A 25,764-nucleotide genomic window follows, 5' to 3' on the forward strand; every position below is an offset into this window, starting at 1 on the left:
CAAGTTATCATTTAAGGTGAAATTTCCACCATAACTGTACCCAGTCCTGCTGGATATAATAATCCAAGCTTACGGGGAACAGCCTTTCTCCCCAAGGACAAAAGCGCCCTCGGTCCGCGGTGGGGCTTGGTGAAGGGCTCAGCCGCCGAACTCAAAGAAATAGTTCCCGGCTGACTGCAAGCTTTTGTCTTGCTTATTGTTCTGTTTCGAAGCCTGGGAAGACAGAAGGAAGTCCCAGAAATACCCTCAAACCCTGGGGGCCTGGTGAGGGGAACCTGTCCACATGCCTTGCAAACCCCACCTTGACCGGCTGGGATGAAGTCCCGCCCCAGGATGGAGTCAGAACCTCCTCCAGGGACGGTTGTACCTGCTGGCGTGGTTTCACCTTTGCGGGCCTCTCTCATTGCCACGATCCCTTTCCTCCACCTGCGAGACCGAAATTCCCTCTTCCTCACCTTCTCCCTTGGGCTGCCCAGGGGAAGACCTGGGCCCCAAGCCAGGAGCCTCCCCAGGCTTCAAGGGATCCTCATCCAAGCAAAATGCCTTCTTTTTCTTGGGGAAGCTTCATTTCGTGAAGTGAAGGGGGGCAGGGGTTGATCTGGGTGGCACTGTGACCCCTAAGCGGGAGCCTGGGGATTGCAGGACCCCAAATCCAATACTCAGAGGGGACTCTGCAGTGGACATGACTGCTGGGAGAGACCCCGGGGCCCAACAAGCCGGGGGGGGGGGGGGGGAGGGGAGCAGGGTGAGGGCAGTTTGTCAAGACCACAGGGCCGCCCGGGCAGCCTTCCCGCACGGTTAGCAAGGTTTGCACCCCATTCATGATGACCACACAGGGGTACACACCCAGAATACCCCAGACAAGTGGCTGTAGCAAGGGGACAGAAAGAGGGCTGATGATTGCCTTAGTAATCTGTACAAGTGTAGCTCTTAACTTCCTGGTCAGGAAAGGGAAAGAAAAAAAAAAGGAAAACTGTGGTATGCAGCTCTTATTGTCTAATAAAAGAAAATATTCTTCAGGGAATTTTTTTTTTTTCCTGGCAACAAATTCTTGGAAGAATTTATGTGACAGAACGCTCCAGGGGAACATCCTTGGGCTGGGAGGGAGGCCACCGAGTCTGAAGGGCCTTGGAAATTCCAGTCATGCACATGGCAGGGGGGGCTGGGATGCCATGCTGGTCCAAGGGTTGGAAGGTCGATCACAGGATGTTGCTCAGAAGGAGGGAGGGAGCTGAAAGATGTCCCCGGGGATTTGAGGTGGAGGCCAGGGGCTGTGACAAAGACCATGTACCACATCACCTCACTGTCACATCCTGCCTCGGTGAAAAGTCCGGCGTCTACCCTGAGGGACAACAGTAAAGGGGGAGCCGGGAATGTGGGGGCTTGCTCCCTGGTTCTCTTCATGTTCTGGGGCAAGAAAGAGAGGGAGACAGGGGGGAAGGAGGGGAGGGGGGGGAGGCCAAAAGAAATCTGGGAGGATGGGGGCGTCTGGGTGGCTCAGTGGGCGAAGTATCCGACTTCAGGTCACGATCTCGTAGTTCATGAGTTCGAGCCCCACGTCAGGCTCTGGGCTGACAGCTCAGAGCCTGGAGCCTGCTTCGGATTCTGTGTCTCCCTCTCTTTCTCTGCCCCTCCCCTGCTCATGCTCTGTCTCTACAAAAATAGATACACGTCAAAAAAAAAAAAAAAGAAAGAAAGAAATCCGGGAGGATAGAGAACAGGACAGAGGTGAATGAGGCATAGATCAGGGTAAGAGGCAAAGCCAAGGCCGTGATTAGGAGTTCTGCCTTCGCTGCTGTCTGGCTTCAGGCCTCACGAAGTAAATCCTGACCACCAGGGAGCCCATGGGAAGTTGGCCAAGTGGGCCTCAGGAGCTGACTTCCATGATAGTGGTGGTCTAGGAGGCTCCAAGTTGCCATGCTGGCAGAGTGAAGGAAGACAAGAGTATTCTGGCAAAGGGCTCTGTAAAGGGGTCTGTGAACGGCCGGGGACAAAGTCCTGGAGAGAGGTGAGATTCGTCGAAGCTGTGAGTGCTTCTGGCCCACGGACCTGCCCTCATTTCTTCAACAAACCCACCGCACACGGAGTAAAGTCAGGCAAGCTTGTGGGGAAGAGAGGAGAGAAATATCAGCAGATCGAAGGGTGAGTTAAATGCCTGGGAGACAGAGGGTTCAAGGACTGTCTGTCCCATGAATCAGAAAGGAGGGGGCCGCATCTCGGGGTTGCACCCTGAAGGCTGCAGCGAGGACCCCACCGTGAGGATTCTGCCCGGCTTCTCTGCTACTCAACTTCTCCAGCCGCCAGTGGAACTCAAGGGTGCTCCCCCAGGGGCCCCCCAGGATTCTGAGCGTCTTGGTCCCCGAGTGGGACCTTCCATCTGGGCATTGAATGGGTGTGGGGGGAGCTCAGTCTGCACAACTTGAAGTAAGCCCACCTTCCACCCCAAACTCACATCCCCCGGGGGCTGTGAGTCAGCTCCTTGCACCGGGGTAAATCATACCAACAGCCTCCACAGAGCCCTCACTGTCTACACAGCTGTCTACACAGCCCAGCCAGCTGCCCAGGACTCGAGAGGACTCAGCGTGGCTGAGACCCATCCCAAAGACGCAAAGCCTCTTCAGGAAGCGGAAAGGCATCTTAAAAGATGCCTGATCGAAGGCATCTCCTTCTGAGTTTTCAGAAGGAGTTTTCTACCCAAAACCAACCAACCAAATTGCAAGCATCACTTGTAAACGGCGAAGGAATCGATGCCTTGCTCACATTTTGAGCGAATTATAAAATCTCTTACCCCTGGGTCTTCCCCATTCTCCTGTACCCTCCTCCTTCTGTACTGAGTTTGTAAAAAAAAAAAAAAAACCCCAAAAAACAAACAAACAAAAACCCTATAAATTTGGAACTTGATTTAAAGTTTTAAATAGATGCCCTGCCGTCTGTTACTTAAGCACGAGTAACAAAGTAATTGTTCTATGTTTTTGTTTATAAAGTTTTACAGACACGTCCACGTTGTCATCAGAAAAACAAACAAAAAAAATGTTTCAGTTCTCCTCGAAACGGCATCATTTTATAGAAACTTCTGAATCTTCGCCAAAAGGCCCCAGGGTTTGGGTTTGCCGTTGGTGGCTGCAGCTGAGCGTTGTCCTTGAAGCGGCCGTGACTCAGCTCATTCAAAATAGACTTGAGTGTAGTTCTCCCCTTCAAAGATTCAAAACTCATCCCTGGCACACACCCTGTGACTGTCGTGTTACCTCCGTAACATCTGCTCAGTGATGTCCCAATTCTACTGACTCACGGGGGAACCACAGGCTGCAAATGGCCACAGAGCTCACACATACGGAGTGGGCCGCACGTCACCTGCTGCGTGACTCAGCAGCCAACAGATGCCACCACGGAAGAGCAGAAGAAAGACAGAAGGCCGGCGCGTGCACGAGGAAACACAATGACGTGTTTATCGCACGATTCCGGTGGCACGCGCGCGGCTGGTCGGGTGTGGACCGCCGGGGTCTCCGATCAAGTGGGTTGAGATGGAAACGGTTGTCTCTTTGGGCAGCAGAGGTCCAGGCTGGTCTGGAAAAGGAGAGGCAGCTGTGTGTCCCTCTTGAGTCCCTGGCCAGGGTCCGTGGGCTGCTCGGGGCCCTCTTCTGCCCGAGAAAGACCCTCTGTGCAGGCGCTGAGCACCCCCACGCTTGCGTCTGCTCCTGCCGCGGGCACGAGGGTCACTTGGGACGGTGCCAAAAGGGAAGTCTGGGCCAGGAACCTCACCAATTGTTCTGTGCCCGCTCTCGGCCCTTCCCGTGATCCTGCTCTGCCGACGCTCCTGCTCCCCGCTTCGGAAACAAACAGCCCACAGGGTGAGCGAATGGGAAGCCTGCCCTCCCAGGATCCATGGCGAAGCCGAACCGAGGGCGACAGGCGCTGGTGCGTCTGGAAGGCCAGGGCCACCCGAGCTCCGGGGACCTCTGTCTGTGTGTCCTCGTGACCAGTTAGGAGAGGAAGCACATTCGGCACAGCTTATCTTTTGAATACACCCGAGGGGACTGTCAGTATGATCACCAGGCCCGTGTGACGGATGGGGAGGCCCAGTCTTCCAGAGGGTCACTTTCTGAGAATGAGGGGGGCTGCGTTTTGGGGAAGGGTGGGGAGCCCAGGCGTCTGGTGTGTGCCAGGCCCAGCAGCCTCCCTGGAAGCTCTGGAGAGGGCCTGGTCTGGAGGGAGAGCAAGAGGCTTATGGCTCAGGGGCGGGCGACGTGGACAAGGCTGGGAAATCAGGCCAGGCCCTCCAGAAGTAAGCTTTTGCACTGAGCTTTGAAAGTCGACTCTGAAGCTCCCCAGTTTGAGTTCTTTTTCTTCTCTCCCTTCCCCAATTTCAGGGTTTCCTCCCCTGGTCCTTCGGCAGCCCAGGGACTCAGCATTGTTCTCGGATATCTAAAGCCTCCTGTTCTCTGTCCCCCCTGGGTCTCCCTCCTTTGCAACATCTCTCTCTCTCTCTCTCTCTCTCTCTCCCTCTGCAGCAACATCTTGTGTCTCCTCACTGAGAGGACTTGCCTCCTAGGGCTCCCATGCTTCGTTATTGGGATCAAAACCTCAAAGAATCAGATGAGTGACCATTTCTGGAAAGAAAATGTGCTAAAATAAAAAAATAAAACAAATATACAATTTTAGGACAATGAAGGCACCTTGAATCTAGGTTCAGAGCTTCTGCATGCGTTAGCCTCTGGCCCGTGTACATAATAATATTTCTCCACATCCACACTGAGCTTCCTAGCAACAAGCGAGAAACGAGCCCTCTGATCAGCCCCTCATTCGGGAGGATCTTTCTTGAGCCTGACCTACTTTTTTGAGAATCTAACGAGAGCCATGGATTCCTGCCTCCACCCCATAAAACGCACCTATCTGAATACATCTCAAACCCAGCATTCATTTTCAGAGGTTTCAGATTCCTCCTGGAACTCGTTCATAAAAATCCAACTCTACCTTCCGATGACACGCAACTAATTGTGAGTCTAAGGACCCCATACTGTAATCTCCTTCTTTAAATGGGTCCTCTTCCATGGGGTCTCTCCTAAACCACCAGCTGGAAATCCTCTCTCCTTCACTGGGTCTCTCTCCTCCCTCTGTGAGGTCAAGGCACGTGGGTTTTCAGTGCCTCTTGCCATGGCACCTGGACATAGGGTCAACATTGCGGGTCTGTTCTTTAATACCCTGAACACTGGGGTGTCTCCCACCCGGATGTTAAAGCAGGTGGAACAGTATACAGCTTGGCTGAATATGTTTGCTTATTGGATAGGAAATGTAACAGAACCGGGAGAAGGGAAATTGATAAAACTCTGTGTAAGGGGATACCAAAAAGAGTCAGAGGTTTTTTCTTTTAATGTTTCATTTATTTTTGAGAGAGAGAAAGCAGAAACAAGGGAGGGGCAGAGAAAGAGGGAGCCTGAGGATCCAAAGTGGGCTCTGTGCTGACCGCAGAAATCCCAATGAGGGATTTGAACTCACAAAGCATGAGCTCATGACCCGAGCCGAAGTTGCACATTTAACCAACTGAGCCACCCATGTGCCCCAAGAGTGAGAGGTTTTTGTTTTGTTTTGTTTTTTAAAGTCTATTTGTTTTTTGAGAGAGAAAGAGAGAGAGACAGAGCTCAAGCAGGGAAAGGGCAGAGAGAGAGAGAGGGAAACACAGCATCTGAAGCAGGTTCCGGTCTCGGAGCTGTCAGCACAGAGCCCAACGTGGGGTTTGAACCCATGAGCTGTGAGATCGTGACCTGAGCTGAAGTCGGGCGCTTAACCCACTGAGCCACCCAGGCACCCCAAGAGTGAGAGTTTTTAATCTGTGAAAGTGGTGGCTGACAGGGGGCATATGTATATATAATATCAAGGAAATCATGAAGGCACACGCTGGGATTTGCTTACCAAAACCGAAAATACTGAAATTAAGAACGCCTGCAAAAATTGAGAGAGACAACATGTTCTATTGGCTTTAACACTAATTTATGTAGTGGGTAAGGGAAACATATGGCCCTCATTATCCTGAGAGGTTATGTGAGTCACAGACACAAATAGGCTGAAGAAAGTTTTGGAGATTGCTGAAAGGAATGAAAGGAGCCCTAAATAAATGGAAAGGCATCCTGTGTTCAAAGGTAGGAAGACTTAATGTTGTGAAAATGGCAATACTATCCAAAGCAATCTACAGATTCAAGGCAGTCCCTATCAAAATTTCAACAGCTCTTTCTTTCTTTTTTTTTTTTTTTGTAGAAATGAAGGAATCTATTCTCAAAATTCGTGTGGAATCTCAAAGGGCCCCATATATTCGAAACAATCTTGAGAAAGAAAAACAAAGCTGCATTATTTGTAGCCAAGGTATAGAACAGCCCAAGTGTCCATGGAGAGATGAATGGATAAAGAAGATAAAGAAGATGATGCCTCTATGGACTATTGCTTGGCTATAAAAAAGAATGAAATCTTGCCATTTGCAATGACATGGATGGACCAAGAAGGTATGATGCTATGCGAAATAAGTCAGACAGAGAAAGACAAATAGTGTGTGATTTCACTTGTACGCGGAATCTAAAAACCAAAACAGAGGTACACATGAAACAAACCAGAAACAGACTCATAGATGTTGGAGGCAAACTGGTGGTTACCCCAGAGGGGAGGGGCTGGAAAATGAGCAAAATACGTAAAAGGGATCCAGGCGCACAAGCTTTCAGTTATAAGTCCTGAGGATGTAATGTACGGCATAGGGAATATCGCCAATAATATTAGAATAAGCGTATATGGTGACAGATGGAAGCTAGACATATTGGGGGAGTCATTTCGCAGTGTATACAAACATCAAATCACCATGATGCACACCTGAAACTAATAAGATAACTGTGTGTCATTTGTACTTTAAACAAATAAATAGAAAAACAAAGTCAGAGAATCTGCACTTCCTGATTTCATAACTACTACAAAGCTACAGTAACCCAAACAGTGTGGTACCGGCATGAGAATAGACACGGGGATCAACAGAACAGAACCGAGAGTCCGGAAGTAAATTCACGCATCTACGGCCAATTGATGTTTCACAAGAACGCCAAGTCCATTCGAGGGGGAAAATACAATCCCCTCCGTAAATGGTGCGGGGCAAGTAGATTTCCATAGACAAAAGAATGAAGTTGAACCTCTCCCTTGCACCACGTGCAAAAAGTAACTCAAAATGGACCAGTGGCCGTAATATAGATGCCAAAACCACACACTCTTAGAAGAAAACACAGAAGTGAACCTTCATAATGCCATATTTGGCAACAGATTAGTGGATTTGACAACAAAGGCATAAGCAACAAAAGAAAAATATACTTAGACTGAACCTCATCAAAATGAAACTTTTGTGGGGGCGCCTGGGTGGCTCAGTCAGTTGAGTGTCCGACTTCAGCTCAGGTCACGATCTCACTCTCCGTGAGTTCGAGCCCCGCGTCGGGCTCTGGGCTGATGGCCCAGAGCCTGGAGCCTGTTTCGGATTCTGTGTCTCCCTCTCTCTCTGTTCCTCCCCCGTTCATGCTCTGTCTCTCTCTGTCTCAAAAATAAATAAACGTTAAAAAAAATTTTTTTTAAATGAAACTTTTGTGTATCAAAGGACATTATTTTTTTAAAGATTTTATTTTTAAGCAATCCCTACACCCAGTGTGGGGCTTGAACTCACGACCCTAGTCAAGAGCCACAGGCTCCACCGACTGAGCCAGGACATTTTTTTTTTTAATGTTTTATTTATTTTTTGAGAGAGAGAGAGAGAGAGAGAGAGTGAGCAGGGGAGGGACAGCGAGAGGGAGACAGAACCCGAAGCAGGCTCCAGGCTCTGAGCTATCAGCACAGAGCCCAACGTGGGCTCAAACTGACCAGGGCTTGAGCCCACGAACCTTGAGATCATGGCCTGAGCTGAAGTCAGACGCTCAACTGACTGAGGCACCTGGGCACCCCACAAAGGACGTGATTAAAAAAGTAAAAAGACAATCTATAGAATGGGAGAAAATATTTATAGATCACGTATGTGATAAAGATTTAATATCCAGAATATATAAACTACTCCTGCAAATCAACAACAAAAAGACAAGCTCAGTTTAAAAGGGCACAAAGGACCTGAATAGACATTGCTCCAAAGAAGATATACAAGTGGTCAATAAGCACATGAAAAGATGTTCAGCATCATTCGTTAGGGAAATGCAAATCAAAACCACAGTGACGAAGGGTTTGGCCTTGGCAACCAAGGAGAGATGTGGTTTGAGATTCCACCCTGGATCAGCGTCATGGCCATGTGCTTGCTCATCCCCGGCATAGCCACTGCGCACATCCACACGTTCACTAACAGGGGAAAGGGAAAAAAGGCTTGCTGCATTTTCATATCAGTGGAGTTTGATGGAAAGAGGCACATCTCTGGAGTTAATCGTTACTATGTGTCAAAGCGTTTGGAGACTATCTATCAAGGAAGGATTTTCCTTTTTTTTTTTTCTTTAATGTCTATTTATTGATTTTGAGAGAGAGGGAGTGTGTGAGCAGGGTGGGGTAAAAGAGAGGAAGAGAGAGAATCCCAGATGTGGGGCTTGAACTCACAAACCATGAGATCATGACCTGAACCGAAATCAAGAGTTCGACGCTTAACCAGCCGAACCACCCGGGTGCCCCTGGGTGGAAGGAAGTATTTTCCTGATTGATGTAAAATAACTCAGTTATGCTCATCTACCCCTTCTAGAAGGTTATGCACTGTATTTTTTTTTTTTTTTTTTTTGGGACAGAGAGAGACAGAGCATGAACGGGCGAGGGGCAGAGAGAGAGGGAGACACAGAATCGGAAACAGGCTCCAGGCTCTGAGCCATCAGCCCAGAGCCCGACGTGGGGCTCGAACTCACGGACCGTGAGATCGTGACCTGGCTGAAGTCGGACGCTTAACCGACTGCGCCACCCAGGCGCCCCTATGCACTGTATTAATGTAGTGCATGATAAAAACCACTGGTGTACCAATGTTCATTGCAGCCTTCTTAACAGCTAGAAGATGGAATCAAACCAAACATGCATCAAGAGATGTCTAGATAAAGATAACTTGGTATCGACACACAACGGACTATCATCCAGCCTTACAAAGGAAGGAAGGACTGACACATGCTACAACATGGATGACCTTGGATATGTTGTGCTAAGTGAAAAGAGCCAGACCCAAGAGGACAGATTTCGTGTGCTTCCACTCAGCCGAAGTACCTAGAACAGGAAAGTTCATAGAGACAGAAAGGAAAATGGGCAAGAGGGACCTGGGAGCACTAGAACGGGGAGTTACTCTTCAAGGGCACGGAGTTTCTGTTTGAGGTAATGAAAACGTTTTGGAAATAGATAGCGGTAATGGTTGCATAACGTTGCGAAAGTCCTGAAAGCCCCTGAGTTGTACACTTTTAGAAAGATTGAGAGATGGGGCGCCTGGGTGGCTCAGTTGATTGAGCGTCCGACTTGAGCTCAGGTCATGATCTCTCTCTTCCTGGGTTCGAGCCCCGTGTTCGGCTCTGTGCTGACAGCTCAGAGCCTGGAGCCAGCTTCGGATTCTGTGTCTCCCTCTCTCCCTGCTCCTCCCCTGCTTGTGCACTTTCTCTCTCTCTCTCTCTCTCTCTCTCTCTCTCACTTTCTCTGTCTCTCAAAAATAACTAACTAACTAAATAAATAAATAAATAAAAGATTGAGAGAAATGTGTGGGTTATAGTCTCATCACAGATCATCAGGAACATGGTGGGATGAACCACGGGCCTTTGCGGGCCCCCGATGGTCCCCAAGCCTCATTCCTCACAAGTGTGGGTGACGGCCTTCCAGAGTAGAGTGCCTCAGCTTCTGCCATGGAGGTGCCCCTGAGATCCAGATGACCAGGGCGAGGCTGAGCCAGAGGCTCCGCAGGGACCTGTCCTGGGATGTGGGCAGCGTGTTAGCTGTAGATGTTCCTCAGGCAAAATGGAACGGCCATGCACGTTTCCAGAAAATCCATTGGCCACTGGTGTGCTTTGGAGCATCAGACGTGTCTCAGGTAGAGAAAGTCCTTCAGGCGCAAAATATTCACTCTTTTAGAGGAACTATAGTCCATTAATCGACTAGTAAGAAAGAAACACTCTCGGGGCGCCTGGGTGGCTCAGTCGGTTAAGCGTCTGACTTCGGCTCAGGTCATGATCTCACGGGGCTCGTGAGTTCGAGCCCTGCATCAGGCTCTCTGCTGTCAGCCCGTCAGCACAGAGCCCGCTGCGGATCCTCTGTCCCCCTCTCTCTCTGTCCTTCCCCGCTGGCACTCTGTGTCTCTCAAAAATAAATAAATCTTAAAAAAAAAAAATAAAGGAACAAAGAATGCAGTGGCAGGTGATGAGGGGATCTGGGAATTGGGGGTGGCGTAGCGGGAGACCAGGACTGCGCCAGAGGGCTGGGAAAGCAGGAAGTACAATCACTGCCTCGCGGATGAGTCCATCTGCCCCGCTGATCTTCCTTCCTGCTTTAGTCACTGCAGATACCACCCCCGGTGAGGGCCTTCGAGCCAGGGCTAGGTCACACCCCCTTCCGTGAGTGGCCCCGGACAGGGAGAGAAGGGCTTGCTTCCCAGACTTCCCTGCTGGAGGGTGGCCTACAAGACCATTCTCCCATCCACATCGAACGCACTGGGGAGATGTCATCCCTTAAAAGGGAACTGGGGGCCAACAGGTAGCAGGGACCAAGGAGGCACAGCCCAAAGCCCTATCCTTCCGTGAAATCCACGCCCCTCCTGGATGAACCTCCAACCCCTCCCAGATTCAAGGGTCAGGACCCACACAAGGCTCTGTGACCGTCTCCTCCCCAGGAATCTTAGGGGTATGTTTGTGCATTGGGAGTGGCCGTGCCAGAGAGAAAATTCGGGGCTTTTTAACTTTGGCTGTACAACCTGAGGTCCCTGGGCTGTCCCAGGAAAAAAAAGAAAAAAAATGGCGATCCCACTGCCTAACTCTCAAGATCTTGGCCACTCCAACAGGAAGCAGCTCCAGGCCCACCGCTGGAGGGGGACATGTCCCCAGGGCAAAGGACCCCTCTGGGAGAGACTGGTGAAGTCTGGTGATGTCACCCCCTTCTCCCCATGCAGCTGATCCCGGGGAGACAGAAGTGACTCCTTGGAATGAATGGCAAGTACGACCTGTTCCTGGTCTCAGCAATCTGCAATGTTTGCACCGACGCCAGGCCAGAGGCAGGGCGGGAAGCCAGGAGGGGGTTCAGGGCCCAGCTGGCACAGAAGGACGCAGGGGGCCGGGGTGGCTGGGGTGGGGGACGCCGGCGGGCTCGGGCTGCCACAGCAGGGGCTGAGATCAGTCACACGGGGAAACGTCCCGGAGGTGGGGTCAGGCCGGGCGGGCGATCCGAAGAGGGAAAAGAAACAGGCTGACTCCACGCCAGGCCTGTCACCAGCAGAAACGTGCCAAGCTTGGAACGTTTCCCATTTAACAGATGAGAAAGTGGCCAGAGCTTCCATCTTCCCCAGGGCGGGGTGCGCAGCCAGTGAGTGTGGCAGAGCCGGGGGTCCAAGCCCCAGTCCCTCCTGGTCACATGAAACCAGCAAGGAAGATACGAATGGACGGTTGTGGATGGTGGTGATGACCCGATGAAGGACGGTTTTGGGATTCAAAGGGAGAGAGGCCTTGCTGGGAATTGCCATTGAGGGCTGGGTCTTACAACCCCAGGGGAGCGGGGCGTGGTGGGGGGGGAGCTTCGGGGGCCCAGGCTTTTGTCTCTTCCTTTTCCTGTCTCCTTCTACAATGACTGACTGACCACCACTTCAAAGTGACATTGGAACTTCCACCCCTGGACACAGCAAGTGTCACCTCCTGGGAACCTTGCAGGCCAGTTCACGGCTTGCAGCAGTCCCTCAGGCAGAAGGGTGGCCCTGAGGGCGCTGTCACAGGGGCAAGAAAGGTGGTGCACGGGGACCGGACCTCAGCAGAGAGTTTCCTAAAGGCCCGTGTGCCCAGTGCCGAATGCCATCCCTCCCACTGCAAACCCGCTCTTTTGGGCTCCTGGATCCAATCCCAATGTGTTGTGGGGCGCAGGGGTGCTTGCTCCACAACACCGAGCAATGCTCAGACAACCCCAGGGTGCCCCACAGAGTCCCCCTTACACACACACACACACACACACACACACGTGCGCGTGCATGCACTCACTTCAGACACCAATCCAAAATCCAGGCTGTTACCTGTGCTTCCTACGGGCTGTAAATCAGAGGTTCCTAAGACCCCAGCTCGGGTTGGATTCATTTGCTAAAGAAGCTCGCAGACCTTAGGGAAACATTTAGGGAAACATTTTGCTTCCTAGATTACTCGCTTCCGATGAAAAGACACAGGAACAGCCAGAGGGGAGAGATGTGAGGTGCTGGGACAGGGCTCCGAGCTTTCATGACCTCTCCGGGGGTAGCACCCAAACTGTTTCCGCCACCTGAGAAGCTGTCTGAACCCAGTCCTCTTGGGATTTTGTGCAGGTTTCATCACACAGGCGCCGAGTGTCATTGGCAATGGATTCAAACTCCAGCCCCTCTCCCCTCCCTGGAGGGGGGCAGAGACTGAAATTTCCAACCTTCCGATCACCTGGTTGGTTCTCCTGGCAACCAACTTCCAATGGCTAGGTTACCTAAAAGCTTTCCAGCAGTCCCCTCATTAACATAACAAAGACACCTTTATCACTCTTATCAGGGAAATTCCAAGGGTTTAGGAGCTCTGGGCCTGGAACAAGGTCTAAGAGGAAAATACATTTATTATAAATCAGGACAGCACACTTTCCCAGCACATCCCCCTGCCGGCCAGCTGTGCCCACCCAGTGGGTGGAGGCAGGCAGGGAATTCGGGCAGTGGGTCCGAGGGAGGTACCTGTGACTGGTCCTGCTGCCCCTTGCCAGCACCTGAGTCAGGAGCAAACCCATCCTGAGCCTGTCCTCTGCAAAAGCACTGGCTGCAATTTGCAGAGACCATTTTCCTGCGATCTCCAGCCGGTCCTGGACTCTCTCTTGCACTGATGCTCCCCTTGGCCTCTGATAACTGGAATCATGCAACGGTGAAGGTAATTCTGAGCGATGTTCTACAGGACCTCAGGCCAGACTGGAGGACACGAACATCTATTAAAGATCAATCGGTATTTTCTCCCTTGCCTTCTCAGCTCACTGTTCAAAACAAAAACTGAATTAGAACAAAAATGTTGATACAGTAGCTACTAATAAGAGTTAGGCCGTTATCTTATCTTGGGGAACTTGCTGAACTCTTCCCAGGACCGTCCCAGGAATCTCCTTGATCCCATGTAACAGATGAGTAAAGTGGGGCTCAGAAAGGGGAGGTGAGCTGCGCAGCCCATACTGCTGAAACAGCAGCACAGGGCGATGAACCTGCAGTGTTGGCCCCCCAGCCCATATGCTCTATTTCACTGGCATAGGGTGAATGCTACCGCCTCCCTCCAGCCCCCCATCCCCGATCCCGGTGGTCTCTCTAATTAGGAAAGATTTTTCAAGTGAGAATAATCAGGACTACTAGGGATATACTTAACTGTCAGGTCCCACCCTTGCCTATTAATATCCTATCATTCCCGGAGCTCCCAGCATTGCAGCTCAGTGCTCTGCTGGCATTAGCTAAATGTGTGTGGCACAGCTATTGCTTCCAGGACAGTCTTCCAAAGAGGATTATGATCCGTGTACCTGGTTCCTTAGTTGGCTGTAGGGTTAAAAGTCGTCAACACCAAACACTTAGGTGCAACGTTTTTGTCGAGCAGCCCTATTTGGAGTGGGATGGGGAAAAGAGAAACATATAGAAAGTTAAAGTGAAAACCCAGTGCTACATTGTCAGTTTTAAGCAATAAGGAAATATCCTGGGGGGTGGGGGGTGGGGTGGGGGGGAGAGTCACTTCTGATGTTACCAGTATAATGTTAATGTAATGTTACTAATGTTGATGTCGCCAATGGAGCATTATCCCTATTAACATCGGGAAAGTGTTTAGCTGTCCTCAGGGTGCAGGGCGCTCCCTAAAAATTGCAGCTGCCTGGTTGTGGCCAATTTGGGGTTTTAACCGCTAATTAAGCTCAGTTTATTCAGAAACAGACTGCCTTCGTGATCAAGGGGAAGCGGCTCCACGCTCCTGGTACAAGAGGCCCTCCCTGTGGGTCCCGGACCCTTGGTCTTTGCGCTTAGCTGCCAGCCATGCTCTGTTTCGGTGCTCAGCTCTTCTGGACAAGCCTGGTCTCCACCCGACCCAAACCAGGTCAGATTTAAGGATTAAGGTTCCCACAGTTTATCCCTATGAGCACAGTTAAATAATGATAGTAATGAATCTACAACAACCAACCAACATCAAAAGACCTAAGTGTGAACTATGCTAAAGGAAACTGGCCTTTGATAACCGATCAGGGAGAGCGGATGGGGGGTAACGCATTGAGCACTAGGTCTCAGGACAGACCCTCTGAGACTACTGTAGTTTGGGATCTGGGAGTGACCCCAGGAGCTCCTCCCACAGAGAGGTTCTCGGAGAACCTCAGAGAACTCAGAGCCTCCTTGGCGGTGATCCTCGGGCTTCCCTGGGGTCGACTCGGACACTTCAACACGGCTGCTGTGCTGGGGAACGTACCCCAGACTTAAGAGCTGGCTGGGGCTGACAGCAGCCGGGCCACCTGCTTGGCAGAGGCGGGAGGGGAGGCCTGGCCAGGACCCCTGCAACCACCCCCCAGCACTGGCTCAGATGAGAATGGACCGGAGTTGCCTGCAAGTCCCAAGTCACTTCTGTTAAAACCCAAACCTGGGAGTCACTGCTCTCAGCTGCTACAATCCTCAGGAACACTGGGAGGACATTCCTTCCTCGGACCTTATGAAGGTGGGCACAGCCTCCCCCACCAGACCCGGAGTGCCTCCAGGCTCCAAAGGGTTCTAGAACCTGCCCTGTGCCCCCCATCACAAGCTACCCCAGGGACCTCGAGTAGAAAGCTCCCTTTGCCTGTGCGGTGCAGTTGGGATAATTTGTAATACATTCCTTTTTGCTCTTCATCAACTTCAAATGTATCAAGATGTCCTGAGGGCAAAAGAACCGATTTAACTCTCTGATTAGAAGGAATGCTCTTGGCCTAACGCCTCACTCATTTTGAAATACTGACATTAACCGGGAAAATCACTCAAGCTCTCTTGTTACTTCCTGTGCTTAATTAAGTGGCTCTGCAGGTGACTCACCCTTTTATTTTTCAGAATGACATCAGACTTATTTTCCATTTTAATAGCCTGGTTACTTCATTGATTTTTTAAAATCCAATTTCACTTTCTAGTGCAATTTTTTATCTGTTTTTTTTTCCCCCCTCCACCCCAGGAAATGTTAACTCCCATAGTGGCTAAACTCCAACTATTACAAATGCCTCAGTTTTGTTTTGTTTTGTTTTGTTTTTTAATTAGTCCCGGGTCCAAAATCAGAATTTGAAGAAGGAATTAGAGGTATAGTCTTTACGTGCTAATCACCTAAATAATTTCACAAAGTGTTGGAGTTTTTAATATAATTAACTATCGGTGCTATGCCCGAGAGGGGTCCCCACATCCTGCAGGTGGTGTTGAGGTCCCTGCAAAAAGCCCCACCCACAGAAGTCACCTCTGGCTCTCAGGTCCCTCCTGGCCCAATGAAATCTTCACTCTGGTCACTTTCCCCCATCGATTCAAGGAGGGTGATTTGAGCTCCTTCACTATTGATCAGGAGGCCGTTTAACACTTATTAACCTGGAGGTTAATTGTCATTGTTGTTTGGTAAAGCCCGTTGTTTGAGGGAAGACGGGAGATTTTCTCCATATAACACAGTTTGGACTCACAGTCTTGAGAAAAGGCAGATGCCAATGTTTTGCATGGCCCCTGACATTTGTTTATTATTTGTTTCTCTTTCTGTCGGGGGGGGGGGGGGGTATTTGTTTGGCGCTTGGGCGAGCTGAGTGAATTTCATTTTCCACCCCTCACTGAGGGGTTTTCCTCCATTTAAAGGTCATGTCCTGATTCGATTTCCCAAAAGGAGCCACCCTGGACGGGACAAGGAGAGCACTCATTCCGGGCCCAGCCCTGCTGGGCCCTCAGGGTTACATCAGGGCAATGTGCACAGACCCAGTAACAGCAGCCCAAGGTGGCCCCAGCCTTCTCTCTGGACAGGACAGGAAGGGAACCAGACACGGGCCACAGGTGAATCTGGTGCTGCCCAGAGCGCTTCTTTCCCAAGATTCGGTTACAGCCAGAGAACTTGCCAGGGCCGGGTGCACTACAGGACGTGATGCATTTTTGTTTTAATCCAGGAGGAGTCAAAGATATAATGCATGCGGTAGGCACTCTGACATCCCAATTGTCTTCCTTCTTTAATATTTGCATAATGATAATGTGAGAGAGTTGACCGATTGGCTGCAGGACAGGAAGAACATACACTCCGATGATCCTTTCCCCGCTAAGAAAGGTGTCGACTATTTGCTCGTAGTCACCTTCTTGCTCTTAGAATGTCCTGGGTCCTCTGAAGAACTGAGATGACCTCTAGACTAATGTCTCATGTGAAGCAAAGCGGCATCATGATGAAACATGTCATGGTCTGTCCCTTCAGAAAGTTCTTTCTAACCCGTCAGCGGTGATCAGAAATTATACTAGCCATGGGGTGGGGACAGAGAAACCTGAGCTGGATCCCTGCACTTGACTAGCTGATGATCACCCAGGAAGGCAGCTGGTCCACAGAGACACCCATGACAAGAAGCGATGGATGGCAGTGGGACAGGGAGAGAGGGGCCCAGGTGGTAGGGAATGACGTCTAGATAACAGCACCCACATTGCTATCAACTTTCATAGCTTTCTAGAACCCATGTTCCACTGGGTTCCATGTGTGGGTGATCCCCCATATCCCTAGAGCCTCAAACCCAGAGACAGATTGCCAGCCCCTTTACTGACATCCCACAAAAACTCTTCAAAAGACATTCGTGTATGTAATAGACTTTACTGAACGGTGGGCGGGGGTGCCTGGCTCATAGAAGGTATTTAACAAAGGTTTATCGGAGGACTCCGTCGAAGGACTCCAAACTGAACATTGGAGTAGACGTCTTTGTTCTTTTTTAAAAAATGTTTATTTATTTATTTTGAGAAGGGGAAAGGGGCAGAGAGAGAGGATCCCGAGCAGGCTCTGAGCTGTCAGCACAGAGCCAGAGTGGGGGCTGGATCTCACAAACTGTGAGATCATGACCTGAGCCGAAGTCAAGAGCCGGATGTTGAACTGACTGAACCACCCAAGCACCCCATAGACGCCTTTGTTCTTAGGCATCTCCAGGCTTCACCCTTGAGGATCTTACTCTGGGGACTTCGTCCTGCAACATGGCCCTCCCTGCCGGGGCCACTGAATGACCTGAGTTTACTCCTCATGGGTCCCGATTAATCCCCGCACTCTTCCAGTCATGCCTGCTGGGACGATGCGCCCTATCATCCCATTCGTCCACCCCAATTATTCCGGGGGTGTCTGGGGTGGGGGTCACCCATACCCTCGTCGCCAGGACATGAGGGGGGTGGAGTGGCTGGATGGGAAGGAGGAGGTGGGTTTCTCAGAACACCGCCCCACCTTGGGCCTCATCACCTCGTGTCTCTGCTGGAGGGACACCAGGGAACTGGGTCATTTATCAGGGGAGCTGAGGCCAGTCTCTGACCCATCAGACCTTCCCGGGGCCTCTGTCTCAGAGCCATGGTGCTTTCCTCTTGCACAGCTAAGTTTGTTCTTCCTATTCACCTCCTCGAAACCGAGCAATCGTTTCAGGTATCGTCCGTAAGTAGCTAACTTGAAAAGAAAAGCAAGGGAGCAGCTACCATAAAAATCAGGAGGATCGTTACCTCCGGTGGAGGGAAGGAGGAAGACACCATTTGAGGGGCACCGCAGGACTGTTCTAGAAGATGCTGTTACTTCTTCTAACCTTGGGCATGGACACCCAAAGTGTTCGCTTCACGATTATTCCTGAAACTGCTCAGATACATGCTCGGCACTCCTCTGAATGGGTGATACGTGTCATGAAGCGTGTGGCATATTCCACGATAAAAACACGCGTAAGAAGTGTTTCTGCCATGGCTACCTCTCCCTGGCCGTTTTGCCAAGCTGCGCCGGGTCCGGTGTGCATCTGGGGAGGACCCTCGTCGGCCACCGATGCCGCCTTCCCTGCCCTCGGCCACAACCCAAGCCACATCCCTCCCTGATTTCCAAAACCCGTGACCACTGTCAGAGGGCCACGTTGTGGGCACTCCCGCGTCTCCTACCTTCCCAGAGGTTCCGCACAACATAGAAACATTAAAAAAAAAAAAGAAAGAAAATGTTGCAGAGAACGCTCCTGCTGCCAGCCCTACCTCCATCCTGAGTTTTCCGCTGTGGGGCACGTATTACCATAGGAGGCAGGGGGCTGAGGGACAAGTAAGAGCCAGACCTGCTCTACCCAGGTCCATCCCCAGCGATCCTTCCTCCCCGGCCCCCTTGCTCGGCTTCACTCTCCCCCACGACCTAGCCCTTTGTTGCTCTTGTGCCCCAACTCCCAGGCTGTCCCTCTACCACCTGTCAGCTGCAGCCTCTTTGGATTATCCGCTCTGTGCTGTTGCCTGGCCTTGCCTTTCCCCCACCTGTTCACCCAGTGAATTCTCCCGGACCGTCTGCAGACTCTTCCCTGCAGACATCAGTGCCCAGGAGAAGTCTTGGTGATTGCACATCCAACCCACCGCCTCCAGCTTCACACAACTGGCCACAGAGCTCATGCCAAGGGTACGTCCTTCATGGCCCTTTGGACTCAGAAGCTGCTATTGATTCTACTGGCCGGATGCATGCCTTTCCTTGGAAGTGTTTGCGTAGTGAGCCGGCGTGCGGGCTGTCGGCAGTGATACAATGAATTGTTCATGGGTTCCAGCTCTCCTGTGGGTCTGCGGGTCCGTAGTGAGGATCTCAACTCAGTCAGGACAGGGTCGGGGGCGTTCACTCCCACTCGCCCTCCCAGACCATCCCCACCCCTTCCCCCCGCGCGAGGCAGCCACAGATTCACGCCCCACCCCTGCCTCTTCCTAACTGTGTGCTCTTCGGTGAGTTGCTTAGCCTGTCTGAGCCTTAGTTTCCTCAAGCACTGAGTGGGGTGATAATTTCTTCTTCCATCCGTCGAGGTTTCATCCACAGACTGGCCACTGGCTGCGGTTCCTTCACCACCTCAACCTTGGGACCCTGATGTGCCTTCCTGGGCTCTGGAGCTCCTCCCTACAACGTCCTCCACAGCCAGCAAGGCCACCATCGTGGGGAGAACAGCCGCCTCCAGGGGAGTGGGAGACCAAGAGAACCACGTGAGTTTAGACTCTTGCCAGTCACACAGCTAGTTGCAGATTGTGCTCAAAGCATTTCAGGATGGGGGCGCCTGGGTGGCGCAGTCGGTTAAGCGTCCGACTTCAGCCAGGTCACGATCTCGCGGTCCGTGAGTTCGAGCCCCGCGTCAGGCTCTGGGCTGATGGCTCAGAGCCTGGAGCCTGTTTCCGATTCTGTGTCTCCCTCTCTCTCTGCCCCTCCCCCGTTCATGCTCTGTCTCTCTCTGTCCCAAAAATAAAAACATTGAAAAAAAAAATTTTAATAAAAAAAAAACAAAAAAAGCATTTCAGGATGGATTCAGCATTCAGTCTACATACACATTTTTATTGAGCATGTATTATGTGCCAGGCACTGTGTTGGAGCTAAAGATACAGTCGAGCATAAAATAGCCTGTTCCTTGCCCTTCTAGAGCACACAGTCTGTTACAGCAGCAAAAACTAAACAAATAAACAGGAATTAAATTCTGCACAGCAGTAAGAGAACAGGGGCTGGCTCAGGGGAAGGTTCTCCCAGGAGGTGGTGTTTAAGGGTGAGTAGTGTTGGCCACGAGGGAAAGCGAAGGAGTGTCTCTGGGGCGGGAACAGCTTGCACAAAGGCCCCGAGGAAGGGCTGGAGGCTGGAGCAGGGGAGAAGGGCAGGGTGGTAAGAGAGGAGATGTCATCGAGGTCCCTCTGTAGGCTGGGAAGGAGTTTGCATTTTATGCGATGTGTTGTCGGGCACCCCCGGTGGGTCTGCTGATGGGGTGATGTGGTCTGACCTGCATTTTGTTCTGTTTTGTTTTAATGTTTGTTTATTTTTGAGAGAGAGAGCGAGAGCATGAGCAAGAGACAGGAGGAGGGCGCGGGGGGGTGGGGGGGGCAGAGGATTTGAAGCCAGTTCTGCACTGAGAGTGCAGAGCCGGACACGGGATTCGAACCCAGGAGCCGTGAGATCGCGACCTGAGCCGAAGTCAGACGCTTAACCGACAGAGCCACCCAGGTGCCCCTACTGACAAATGCACCTGCATTTTATAAAGGGCACCTGGACTGCTGGGCTGACCGGAGGGAGAGACAGGGGAGCTGGCAGATTGGCGGGAGAAGCTTGCAGAGGCAGGCAAAGGTGGTGCCCTGGGGCCCAGCACACACCACCTTTGCAGAGGCAGGCAAAGGTGGTGCCCTGGGGCCCAGCACACAGGCAGCGGGCTTCTCCGGCCTCAGTTTCCTCTGTGTGACAGGGAACACTCTCGCCTCCTAGCACTGTTGTTAGGGTGACACATTCGCAAGGGGCCTGGCGCCCTGCCTGGCCTGAGTGAACGCTTCCCACGAGACCCTCCCTCTCGCTTTTAGTAGGAATTTTCTAAGGACCCAGCAAACCCAGACTTTAGACATCACCTTTCCCTTTTGTGTTAAGATGGAAAGAAGTCCTCCACCTTAACGGGGTCAAGTGTACCCATCTTTCATCCCTTGGTTTATGCTTCTTGTGCCTCACTTAAGAAGTCCTTCCTTCCTCGCTATGGGGTCTTAAAGATATTTCCGTTATGGCTGGAAAGCTTCGTTTTTACGTTTCGATCTTTCATTCGTGTGGATCTGTGTAAAGCCTGGCTCCCTACTGCTTGGCTGTGTGACTTGGAGCAAATTGGGTGCCCAGTGTCCCCACCTGGCCGCTGAGAAGGTTACATTAGGTCATCTCTGAGGCTTCAACCTGTGACCAGAGATACGCCCGTTGGGTGTGATGAAATCACGGCACAGATTTCCTCGTGCCCTGCAAAAATGCAGCCATACTGCCAAGGTATTGGCCGCCCTGCCCACTCTACTGTTCACAAAACAAAGCACCTTGTCAAAGCAGGTTTCCCAAGGCCCACTTCCTGGCCAGAATTTCACTGTGACATTTCAGTTACGTGTTATGTCCCAGGCTGAGGAGGGAAGGGGAAGCCTCCAAAACTGGAGTTGTGATGAAAACCATATATCCAGCTATACTGGTATCTTTGGAAACTCCCACCTGCAGGATGGCTAAGCCCTGCGGGTCGGTGCGCATCCGGGTGGAAACGTGTCTCCGGAAGTGAGCGGCTGGCTATAAAAACAAACATACACACAAACCCCCAGTCTGCAGTCATGACGATACAGAGGGTGGAGGACACTCTGTCATGCGACTTGGGGCTGACCCTACCCAGTGGTAACAGCATGTGGGAGGAGTTCTTGAAGACCCCCCAGTCGGGGGAAGGTCAGATACAGAGGAGGTGATGTTCCCGGGGGGGTGGTACAGATAGGGAAGCTCAGCCCAGGCTCCTCTGAGGAAAAGTGTGTGCAGATGACCATCATCAGGGGCAGGAAGATGTGGTGTCTTGTAGGACACAAGGGTGGAAGAGACTGGGAGGATGTTGGGAAAGAAAGCCTTCTATCCATAGGGTCCCAAGTCTTTCGAGGCAGAGGCCAGCTGTCTCTGTCCCGTGGCAAGTTCCTGAGAAGAGAGAACCTGATTGACTTGAGTTCTGTGATGTTTAATCTTTTGTCAACTGGATGGGGCCATGGAGTGCCCAAATGTTTGCTCAAACATTATTCTGTGTAGGGTGTTTCCACAAGGGTGTTTTGGGATGAATTTAACCTTTAAATGGATAGATAGAGTAAAATGCATTGTTCTTCTTCATGTGGGTGGGCCTCATCCAATCAGCTGAAGGCATGAATAGAAGAAAAAGGCTGACTTTTCTTGAGGAAGAAGGAATTCTTACTTGATCGCTTTTGAGCTGAGGCATTGGTCTTTTCCTGCCTTCAGACTCTAGCTGAAACATCAGCTTTTCTTGGGTCTTGTGGCTGCTGGCTTTGACTCTGGAACTCAGGTTAGTACAATACCTTTGACTCCCTTGGGCCTCCAGCTTGCCAACGACAGTTCTTGGGAATTCTGAACCTTCATAATTATGTGAGCCACTTTGTGTGTCTGCCGTGTGTGTGTGTGTGTGTGTGTGTGTGTGTACTATCTCCACACTCCGTAAGCCTAGTGGTTAAACTCTTGGACAGTCCTTAAGCCTTTGTATGTCAAGACCTCGCCCAAGGCTTGCCTGTGGACAATGCTCAAGTGTGGCTTTTGAATTAGTGGGGACTGAAGTGGCAGCCAGCACGTGAAGCCAGATGATCCCGAGGCACTCTGACTAGCAATGTCAGAAAGGGTCTGCCCCTCAGCTATCCCCCACCCCCAACGGTACACATGCAGAAGCCGCACCAGTCACCCTTGAGTTAAGTTCCAGCAACTTGGTGTCCCAGGGCCCCAGGCAGGTTGTGTGGCATTGGGAGGGGACTACCCCCCCCCCCCCCCAGACAGTGCAAGACTCCAGGGCAGGCTTCCTCCGAGCCTGGCATCTGGGCATGTTGTTGCCACTTCCAAATGGTTTTAAAACTTGTAGCAACCAAGGGGCCGCGCCAGGACTGGGACGTTCTCTTTCATGGAAGACTGACCTGTGGATGAGTAACACCAGCCGAACCCCAGGGCAGCGTCCGTCAGCAGCGGGCGAACCCCAGCGAGCCACGGCTCGTCCCGCACCGACCCTGGACCGCAGTATTCCCTCTACCGCTCCTTGTTCAGAGCCCAGCGCCACCCGAACCGCAGTAGGGGAAGGTGTGAGCAGGAGACAAGTGAAGCACACTCTGCCCTCCTGCCCGGCCTGCCCCTCTGAAGACAGCCACAGCAGTCCCACCCCAGGCCCCAGGGAGCCCCTCAGCCTGGAGCCCTTCTGCTTTGGGGCCTCCCTCACGCTGTCTCCTCTTCCGGGAGTCTGCCTCTTTCTCCCATCAGTGTGTCTGCGCCTTCAGTGAATTCCTGAACGATGGACAGCTGGTGGCACGTGGGTCGTGCATTTGCTGTCTCTGATCTCACAGTTCCGGATGTCCTTGGACTCCGTCTACCATATCGGAGTCTGTACAGGAGTAGGGTGGACCCTAACCCAGCAGCTGGGATCTTAAGGAGAAAGCAAACCCAGGAACGCATGCGCGCGCACACACGCACACGCACGCACACACACACAGAGTCGTGGGAAGACAGAAGCAGAGACTGGAGTGGCGTGGCCATAAGCCGAGGTCTGCTGGCAACCGCCAGAAGCTGGGAGAGGCAAAGGAGGACCCCCATTAGGGCCTTCAGAGAGACATCACAGCCTCACCCACACCCCCATTTCAGACTTCTGGCCTCCAGAACTGTGAGAGAATAAATTTCTGTTGTGTAGTCCCTCAGGTTTTGGTTATCGTGTGAACATGATGCAGTTGCGGACAACAGCCTATCTCTTAGCGGTGCCTCTGCCTCCCTTGCCCCTTTCAGTCTGGACCTTTCCTCCCCCCCACTGCCTGGCTGGGGGACTCCCAGAACCACCTCTAGAGACCAGCCTAAAATCCACTAGCTAATCACTCCAGACTCGGGTCGGGATCCATTTCCAGATTTGCACATGAAACTCTTCTCATATCCATGTCCCGGCTGCGGTGTTTCCCAGGGCGCGGTGGGGATGGTGACCGGCAAGATGGCGGCAGGCGGCGTGTGCGTGACTTTAACGGCCGTACGTAGTTTTAAGGAGATTTGGAAAAAGTGTAACTTGAACATGGAATCCATGATTTCATGAACATGATTGCTTAGGATGAGGTTAGGTAGAAATCGAGTTAAAGTTGATGTGAAGAGAATAATAAGTAAACGTGGAACATATTGGCACGTGAGTTGCTGAGGTATGGGCAGTGGAAGAAACAGCATTGTTGGGGAGAAAGACAATTCTGGGTTCAGATTCTGTTTTTCCCACTGGTGTTGGGACCCAGTGGCAATTGCTAAATCTTTTATCTCAGATTTCTCTTCTTCTTCTTCTTCCTTTTTAATATTTATTTATTTATTTTTGAGAGAGAGAGAGAGAGAGAGAGAGAGAGAGAGAGCATGAGCAGAGGAGGGGCAGAGAGAGAGAGAGAGAGAGAGAGAGAGAGGGAGACAGAGAATCTGAAGCAGGCTTGATGCGGGCAAGAACTGTGAGATCATGACCTGAGCCGAAGTCGGACACTTAACCGACTATGCCACCCAGGCTCCCCTCAGATTTCTCTTCTGCACAGAGCATCGTACGGCCTTAACTGAAGGTTTTCTGCGGAAGATTAGGACAAAAGGTGAATGAGTGTGTGCTTTGCATGGTACCCAACATATGGGGATGCCCAGCGAATGGGGTGTCCCTGCTGCAATGCCCAGCAGGGCTCCCACTCATTGTCCACACCACTCCCATCCTGCTGTGCCCAGAACCCTGTGTCTGGATCAAAGAAAGCAGCAGGCTTGTCCTGGTGAGAATGCAGAGGCCCTGTCATATGGCCTGGGCAACCAGAGCAAGGTATGTGGGTACCTTGGGATAAGGGACAGCTCTCCTTAGCCCCTACCTCCTCGATCACCTTTATTCCTGGAGGCATCACGCTAAAACCACACTTTCGCTGTTGGAGATTTGGGATAAACACATCTTAGGTCACCCTGGTGGCGAGCAGGGGAGAGGGACGCCAGTTGCCTTATGAGGCTGTGCTGGATCATGCTGTCTGGAAAGTTCTGGAAGAAAACTTCTTGCCTAGACAGTGCTGGAAAGATCCATGAGGAACATCTTATCCCGAGGCCCGAGTGCAGTGTCTACAGGGCCTCCAGCTTTCCTTTGGTGCAGAAGCACGTAGATGCTCCATCCCAGAGCCACAGGGGCCCTGGCTCTGTCGCATCGCACAGGGACACGTCTCAGATTCCCAGGCCCACTTCCAAGGTCTCTTGTAAATGCCAGGCCCTAGACACATGCTGCGGGGACGCTTGCAAGGCCTCCCCAGTCTCCAGGGTGCCTCCTGCACAGTTACTGAAGATGTTTTTAACTGACTTGAAATTAACTCAGTGTGTGTGTGTGTGTGTGTGTGTGTGTGTGTGCCATAACGTTGCCTCGTCCAAGTAATACTATCATTACAATTATGGGCTTTGTTTGATGTATCTGTGATATTTGTGTGACAAGTGTCTCATATTGATTCATGTGCTATATATTTATTTATTTTGGTAAAATATACATAACCTGCGATTTACCATTTTAATCATTTTTAAGTGTACAGTTTAAGGCCCACAATTTCTAGTTCGTTTTTTTTTTTAACTTTTTTTTTTTTTTTTAGTCTATTTCTGTTTTTGTCATCTTTATATCCATCGTGGGGCTCAAAGTCACAACCTCAAGATCAAGAGTCACAAGCTCTTCTGACTGAGCCAGACAGGCACCCTTCTAGCTAATTTTAAAATGCTGATATTGGGGGGGGGGGCGCACCTGGGTGGCTCAGTCGTTTGGGCGTCCAACTTCGGCTCAGGTCATGATCTCGCAGTTCGTGAGTTCGAGCCCCGCGTCGGGCTCTGTGCTGACAGCTCGGAGCCTGGAGCCTGCTTCGGATTCTGTGTCTCCCTCTCTCTCTCTGCTCCTCTCCCGCTCGCACTCTGTCTCTAT

This window comes from Prionailurus bengalensis, chromosome A3 (assembly GCF_016509475.1).
Source record: "Prionailurus bengalensis isolate Pbe53 chromosome A3, Fcat_Pben_1.1_paternal_pri, whole genome shotgun sequence".
In the NCBI taxonomy this organism is placed as follows: domain Eukaryota; kingdom Metazoa; phylum Chordata; class Mammalia; order Carnivora; family Felidae; genus Prionailurus; species Prionailurus bengalensis.